The 8907-nt window shown below is 37.9% G+C and overlaps 1 pseudogene; it reads right to left on the bottom strand.

Moving 5' to 3' along the window:
• Nucleotides 1-3698: 3698 nt before the first annotated feature.
• LOC149555335 (putative receptor-like protein kinase At1g11050 pseudogene) lies at nucleotides 3699-8617 on the bottom strand (annotated as a pseudogene).
• Between the last annotated feature and the right edge of the window lie 290 nt (nucleotides 8618-8907).

The following is an 8907-nucleotide window of genomic DNA, read 5'->3' as shown; positions in this document are numbered from 1 at the left end:
CTCATCTTCCTTGGCCAACAATGCATCATATGTTGTACTGCCCCACTCCATAAGATAATCTCTGTCGGCTACCAACTGCATATAATTCTGTCTCAAAATCCGAATAGCCTCCCATAAAGAGTGGATCTCTGTCAAGGAAAGATAACTTTCTCCCTGCTCATCACTAGTAGGAGAACCCCATCCATAAACTGCTAACAACTGACGAGTAGCATCGAAATGTTGGCAAGTGATAGCAATGTCTTGGTCACTAACTCTCAACTGATTAGACACATGATGGCACTGGTTTGACTGTCTCCTACAAACCTCCTCTGATGCACTGTCTGAAGGAGTGTCCTCAAAGTTACTAGTCTCTAGAGTATTACCATCCATATCCTGTGAATCAAATCTAAAGCTCATATCAACATACAAAGTATCAAAAACATTAGCATTGTTGTCCAACTCCTCTATACCCAAGGAAACTAAGTCTTCAAAACTGCCCACTGCATCCTTCTGGATGTCATCAATGCCAATATGATCCTGGGACTCATCTATACACACTACCAAATATGAAATATCATCAACACATTCCAGCAAGTATGGCCGACTGGATATATGAACAAAGCCCAACATTGGTGTATAAAAACTAATACCAACATCAGACAAGATACTGGCACAAGAAAAGACAACACCGTGTAATCTGCTAATCAAATCCATGATAGCACCCAAACAAACACTGCTACCAAAAAGTGTTAAAGATCTCCAGTCAACTGAATCCCAAATGCCAATATAACAATCTCGAGTCCATATCCATAAACTAGAATCAACTGGTAACTCAAGCAAACTCCTCACCTGAGTAATATGACCAATACCAACTAACTCCACATACCTGTCATGATGAGATAATGAAGTCACACTACTATCTTTGTTCACCTTCAGCTGGCTGGACAAATCATGTGAAGTACTACCAGCCTCAACCTCATGTGATGAAGCATCTAACTGTGTCTGGTACTCTTTCTCAGCAAAGTCATGAATGCTCAATGTTTGCTCATCTCTACTAGGTATCTCACCATCCTGCACAACAACATCCTCATAATCATCATTTGAACCCACTACACTGTAGTCACTGCCTGTTGTAACTATACCGTCCTGAATACCTGTGGCATCACCATTTGATGACCTGTAAACAATTGTCTCAATTTGAGTATCAAGTTGACCGTTACTATCAATCTGTGTAATATCCTTTCCCACCACCTCCTGTGGCAGAGTAGAATCTGAGACCTCTACCTGGCTATCAGCTAGTTTCTCAAACTCCTCATGCAAGTTCTTGGGAATTGTGTCATCTGTCCTGTGAGAAAATCTGCCAAATAGAAATCCAGTCAACTTATCCACCTTAGCTGGGTCAGATAACATGTCATTTATACGGTGGTGCTCAACCAACTGTTTAGACATGTCATGGCTTATTTTCATAAGTTTATCTCGAATGTCTAAATAACCATCCTTTCTATTATTTTGACTCTGGCTATCAATTGTCCAAGATTGTTCCCTCTGAGACTCTGTACTATACCTGTCCATTCTGGATAAAGTAGAGTGTAACCCCAATAGGATATAACTTCTTCAAACACCAAGAAATAACATGCAAATGATTAGAAGTAGCATGCAACCATAGATTATGACATGCAACTGATTAGAAGCAACATGCAACCACCAAATTATGACATGCAAGATCTGGGTAGTTGTCAAAACTGACATGCAAGATCTGGGTAGTTGTCAAAACTGACATGCAAACTTCTACAACCACCAAATTCACCAAGAACTAACATGCAAATGATTAGAAGTAGCATGAAACCATAGATTTGGACATGCAACTGATTAGAAGCATGCAACCACCAAATTATGACATGCAAGATCTGGGTAGTTGTCAAAACTAATATGCAAGATCTGGGTACTTGTCAAAACTGAAATGCAAACTTCTACAACCACCAAATTCACCAAGAAATAACATGAAAATGATTAGAATTAGCATGCAACTATAAATTTTGACATGCAGCTGATTAGAAGCAACATGCAATCATAAATTATGACATGCAAGATTTGGGTAGTTCTCAAAACTGAAATGCAAGATCTGGGTAGTTGTCAAAACTGACCTGCAAACTTCTACAAACCCTCAGGCTAGCAAGATCATGGCTCTGATACCACTGAAATGTTCACTTTTCTGATTTGATATGGTATTTCACACCTCTAATCAGATATTTAAAATCAAACAACTAATATCACAAAGATCCACCAAATTTCTCAAGAAACCCCAAATCGGGTATGCTGAAAATAGTGCTAAAAGCTTCACAACTTCACAAATTATTAATAAATCTGAAAATGGAAATTTTTATAGAACTTTCAGCAGCATAACAGCCTACAAATTGACATTTCTAGATCCGTATAGCCTTTACACAACAGTTCGAAAATGTAGGACCAAAACTATGCTCATCGAGCTCCCGAAATAGCACAAAATATGCCCGAAAACACCACAAAAAAACTAGTAATCTATCTCAGAAGTTTAATCACGTCCCAATATATATATTCAACTCTATTTTAACATTTAAAAGTCTGATATACAGCAGCAACCCAAACTGATATGAAATACTCAACTGTAAACACCAAACTCATACAAAAATACACCCGAAAACTCACAAATCTGCACTGTTCAGCACAAAGGCAAACTCTATATGAGCATGCACATGGAATGGCTTCAAACTCCCATCCTTAGCCTTCCTAAAAACTTGCAAACTCCCATTCATGGGTCTCCCTGGAAACCTGCAAACTCCCATTCTTGGGTCTCCTTCTCCACAGGTTTGGCAGCCTCTGAAGAATAACAAAGAATGAGCGAAAATCAAGTTCTGGAATGAGCCCAAAATGCCTCCAAACCCCTTAAAAGAGGGCATAACTGTAACTCACGTCCAAGAGAAGTTAATGAAACTTATTTTAATAATAATTTTCATTTATTAGTCCAATGGTTTTCAAAGATTAACCTCCTTTTTCCGAAACTTCACTTTCTTGGGCCTGCCTGCCTTAGCAAAGATTTTCTTTTTTAATTATTTGAAAAGGGGACATGACATGTTGCCTCATCAAAATCATTATTTTTTATTATAGAAGCAAACATGAAAATCTTTAACATATACATACATACATACATACATATATATATATATATATATATATACACACACACACACACACACACACACACACACACACACACACACACACATATATATATATACATACATATATATATATATATACATACATATATATATATATATACATACATATATATATATATATATATATATATATATATATATATATATATATATATATATATATATATATATATATATATATATATACACACACATATACATATAATGAACATAAAAGAATTTCAAAACTTATTTTACTCAATTTATTTTCAACATGATTCAAATTGTAAATATTGATATGTGTATTCAACTATATATAGTTTTCGAGTCAAACTCATTGACCCACAATTTCATGAAACACATCTTCGATAAAAATAAATGAAACAAATAACATTCACATAAATAAAACAACAATCATCCCTCTCAGTTCTACTCCAATTCAAATAGTCAATTACAGATTTTATGTTTACCGATTCAATAATGAAAACCAAATTTGAGAGCAAAAAATCAAAATTACTTTTACTATCTAACCAAGAGCTTAATGTTCTGCATAGACGGTGAAATTGAAAAGATGGAAGAGTCGTTGTATCCATCCTCAAACGCTCCCTGATTCAGAAGTAACAATGGCCTGTTGGGGATCTCTGGAATGTCTACCTCTCCCTCCAACATCTTCAATGCCTCTGCCATGCTTAGTCTGAATGCAACCATTACATGAGCACACAAAATGCCCACAAATACAAACCTCTCCATAACATCTGCAGACCCCTTCTCACGTATTCCAGCATCTACAATCTCAATCATTTTTCCCGCCTTGACAAGCTTCCATGCCCAATCTGTGATTAGATAATCAAACGGGGACTCCACAGACGTATCCAGAGCCTTTCTGCCACTCATAATCTCAAGCAAAATGATGTGGAGCACACAGCAAAAGGGAAATGTAAATGATAAAGCTTTCTAATATACTCAGTTCATAACAATATAGAGAATGACAAATAGAGAATTATAACTATGAAAATGAAGAAACCACAAGATATGAACCGGAAACCTAATTCTTCTTTTCATTATTCCATTTCAGATTACATTCTCCATTCATCGATTCTCATTCATTCCTCTTACTCTACCCTATTCTACCCTCCTACTACTTCCTTTCTTCAGATGACAATATAATAAATATTTCCCCAAAACTAATTTCCAACTACCCACAACCGACTCACTCTAATTCCTCTAACGGTTCTTCATGACCGAAGAGTAAACATATTACTAATGCATTTATTAAATCAAAATACTAATGTCTCCTCAACCAATTACATCCATATTGACTTTAAAAAATTTATAATGCATGTAATCTCTGGAGTCTATGAATTGTTCTAAATCTTGTGATGCCCCTGCATCATACTCCCGGGGATAGAAAAATTCAAGTCCCATTGAATTGTTGTGACCTTCTTCCAAATTTTCCAATTGTATGGTATCACAATGATGACTGAATTAATGCCGCTTGCCATAACATGCTTTTGAATTTTTCAATTGTATGGTATCACAATGATGACTGAATTAATGCCGCTTGCCATAACATGCTGATTCCAAACTGTAGAACGAATACCCTTCACGGTATCTTCATTGAATTCTAGAACAAATACCTTAGTCAGCCTCATATCACCTGCATACCAATCAACTGGATCCACAATATGATCTTCTCCCTATTTGTAAATCTCTAGAGCATCACATTCATCAAAAAATACTTCATCCCTGTCATCAATAGTCTTCTCTTCAGCATCTAATCTTTGCGCTAAATCTTTTCCTTCTTGATCATTTGTGTCAACATCTCCATCATCTGGACAAATAATTTTTTCAACAATACCTGTCACCAACTCTCCTTCATCTGCAAGAACCTTTTCCTCACAAGGTTCAACAACAACCTCCTGTTGTTCACTCTCACTCTCACTCTCTAAACCAGCATTCATCTGTTGTCTGTGCCCTTCCAATGGAATATGTACCACTTCCTAATCTTTGTCTTCATCAACAGCTTCATCTTCATCTGCTGCTTGCTCCAAAAGCAATGCTATCCTCTCCCACTTTGCAATACTCTTATCTAACTCTCTTGTAAGATTCTTGTAACTATCTTCTTCTTATTCTTGTTCTTCTAAAACCCTTTGTAGGCCTCTCAACTCTTCTTGTCTCATCCATTCTATTTCTTTTTTTCTTGCTTCTTCTTCCTTCTTCTTTATTTCTCTTTCTTCTCTCTCCTTTTTATCACCATACAAGTACTCCTTTAATGCCTTAATTATTTCTCTTTCACTCCTCATTAAAACCATCTTCTCAAACCAATCTAGGGTTCATTAGACATCCAGTCACCACCTTGGAACACTCTCAGAGGATAGTTCAACTCCAAGCATCAACAAGGAACCTTCAGCCTACCAAATCTTAGATTTTCTTCCTAGACCTTTTGTTGTGCTCTGATACCAATCTGATGCAGAGTGCACAGCAGAAGGGAAATGTAAATGATAAAGCTTTCTAATATACTCAGTTCATAACAATACAGAGAATCACAAACAGAGAATTATAACTATGAAAATGAAGAAACCACAAGATATGAACCAGAAACCTAATTCTTCTTTTCATTATTCCATTTCAGATTACATTCTCCATTCATTGATTCTCATTCATTCCTCTTACTCTACCCTATTCTACCCTCCTATTGCTTCCTTTTATCGGATGACAGAATATAATAAAGATTTCCCCAAAACTAATTTCCAACTACCCATAACCGACTCACTCTAATTCCTCTAACGGTTCTTCATGATCGAAGAGTAAACATATTACTAATGCATTTATTAAATCAAAATACTAATGTCTCCTCAACCAATTACATCCATATTGACTTTGAAAAATTTATAATGCATGTAATGTCTGGAGTCTATGAATTGTTCTAAATCTTGTGATGCCCCTGCAAGGAACAATGGATCACAGGTCAACTCTTGGGGCAAGAGTTCTTTTTATGGTGGGGAGTATGGTGTAGGAGCACCTCAAATGTTCAAGCCACAGTTGAAGATTATAAAGACTATGAAGATCCTCAAAACAAATCAGAAGGAAGGAATGTATAAACAAGGTCATCAAATCAATTGAGCAGTCTTGGAACCTATCATGATGCTAAAATAATATTAGGTCTTCAAGATAGGTTTAGGTATAGAAATGAGTTTAATGTTTAATAAAACAATTGTATGGTTTTTCAAGTTCAAACATTAAATAAAAAAAAGGTAACAGCTGGTTTAGAGGGAAGTTTAGTTTGTAATAATTTTAAAATACCCAACTCAATGATGATAGTTGGTTGGAGTCAGTTATTATAGGGTGTCTTATAAATTGGAAAGAGTCTCTGATGTAAAGAGGAGAGAAAATATTGGAAGACTAGTATGTACGGACTCATGAACAACAATATTAAAACTTAGATATTCTGCAACTCAAATTGCATATTGTGGTCCACAAACTGATTGGTCGGCTGTACAAATGCATTAATAAGGTTTCCTTCATCATTCCAAGTACCTTGTTGATAAGTTTCATGTTATTATAGGTTTGTTGTTACGCCTGTTGCAGAACCAGTAGATTTCTCTTAAATATTTATTTGTTGTAGTAGGTTTTAAAGGAAATGAAAATCTTTCCATGAGGATGAAGACCTGATACTCATGGAAAGAGTTATTCTAACATGTATGATATATTACTTACCAAGCACGTGCAAAATTAAATAAGATAGAGATTCTACCCAAACAAGGGGTCTATTTGTTGATTGGAGACATTAAACAATGTCCATGTGAAGGTGAATCCATTGTTAGTTGGGATTGGAAATGTGTGTAATCAAGTGATTGAGAAAACCCTAGTTCAAGAGTAAGAAGTGCTAGGAGGAGTCTGCCATATGATTCCTTTTTAAATTGTATCGTTTATTATTTGATTGTCATTATTGTGATTGCTCCTCATCACAAAACAACCCCAAAACTGTAAACATCGCTTCGATCTGTAAGCTGACCATACAGAGCATATTCAGGAGCCAAATAACCATGAGTTCCCGCTATACGTGTGGTCAGGTGAGATTCACCTTCTGTGGTGATTCTGGTGAGCCCAAAATCAGCCACACACGCATTCATTTGATCATCCAGCAGAATGTTAGTGGCCTTTATATCTCTGTGATAGATGGCAGGCTGAACTCCAAAGTGCAAATAATAGAGTCCCTTAGCAGTGCCGATCGCAATCTTCTTCCGCTGTTTCCAATCTAATCGCGTCTTGCTCTTATTCTCCACACCGAAGATATGTTCGTCGAGGCTGCCATTAGCGAGGTAATCGTAGATGAGAAACCGCTGGCGGCCATCGGTATCATCGCTGGCGACACAGAAACCTCTCAGAACAACCAGATTCCGGTGCCTAATGCTGTTTATGATCTCCACCTCGTTAATAAACTCCGAATCCCCTTCCGAAGTGCAGTTTCTGATCCTCTTCACCGCGATCTGTTGACCGTTGGAAAGAGTTCCCCTGTACACCGTCCCGAAACCGCCCTCGCCGATGACATTGCCGGCGCTGAAATTGTCTGTGGCGCCGGCGATCTGATCCAAGTGAAACCAGACTGCCCCTGTGTTGGGCTTCAACATGCCTCTACTCATTTCCACGAAATGCCTGTGCTTTAATTTGTTTTTAATCTTGGCCCAAAAGTAGTAACACATGCCCAAGCTACAGATCATTACAATACCTATTATAGTGCCCATAGAACCGTATAACACGATTGGCCTGTTAGAGACAGGATTTACGTCCACGTAGGGCACGCGAAGTATACAGCCCGCAGCTTTATTGCTCATTGGCCCATATGCATTCACCACGCCAATTGCATAGAGACACACAAAATAATAACATTGGGTGCCCATTGCCTCTGTAGCCCCTTTTATCATGCTCACCAATTGCCTCTGAACGACTTGTCCGCTGTCATGGCACGTATGGCACGCAGAGATTGCAGTGAGATCCCCTTTCCAATCCGTGTCCAATGCAGTTTTTCCTACTTTGTCAATCCAGTCCTTCCTGGTCTGAATACCACCACAGGAGCTCGGAGACGAAACAAACTCAGATGTGTTGTTGAAACAGAGTTGAACCAAATTAGGCCGGAGACCCAAAAACGTTAGCTTTTCCTGAAATGTAGTCAAACAGGCAGTGGCAGAGGCATTGTCGGGAAGTTGGAATGCCGATTCCTTTCTGAGGTATTGTGCAAGGCCTACACCCACCATGCTTCTCAATGCCGCACCACAGTTTTCCAGTTCCACGGAAGTTTGAATGGATCGACAGGATGATGTGTTCCATGGCATTTGAGTAATATAGTAGAAGTTAATCGGACATTCGACTGCAACATTTGGGATTGCCCCATAATACACCAATAGCAGCAGTGCAATGAATCCTTCCAGTCCCATCTTCATTTTCTCCTAAAATGGCTCTACTTTGGGTTGTACTGCTAATGTGGATTAGCTTCAAATGATCTTTGTCGAAAGCAAAATGAAACCCTGCGAGATGGGCCAGGTCTGGGCGTTGTACCTAATGCTGTGGAAAGTGATGATAAGCCATGTTGGATTCTCTGTCGAATACGGTTGAGCAGAGGAAGACACAATATTGTATTTCAATGGGCTGTCAATCACAAGATTTCAAAGACTCGGGGCCCCCGTTCGCTTTGTCTATCCAAAAATTGATTCTCGCGTGAATCATGATTTTT

Source organism: Cupressus sempervirens, chromosome 5 (assembly GCF_028749045.1).
Source record: "Cupressus sempervirens isolate cs-2001-9-10 chromosome 5, ASM2874904v1, whole genome shotgun sequence".
Lineage (NCBI taxonomy): Eukaryota > Viridiplantae > Streptophyta > Pinopsida > Cupressales > Cupressaceae > Cupressus > Cupressus sempervirens.
Note: the sequence above shows the minus strand (reverse complement) of the source record. Positions and strands in the feature narration are given on the sequence as shown.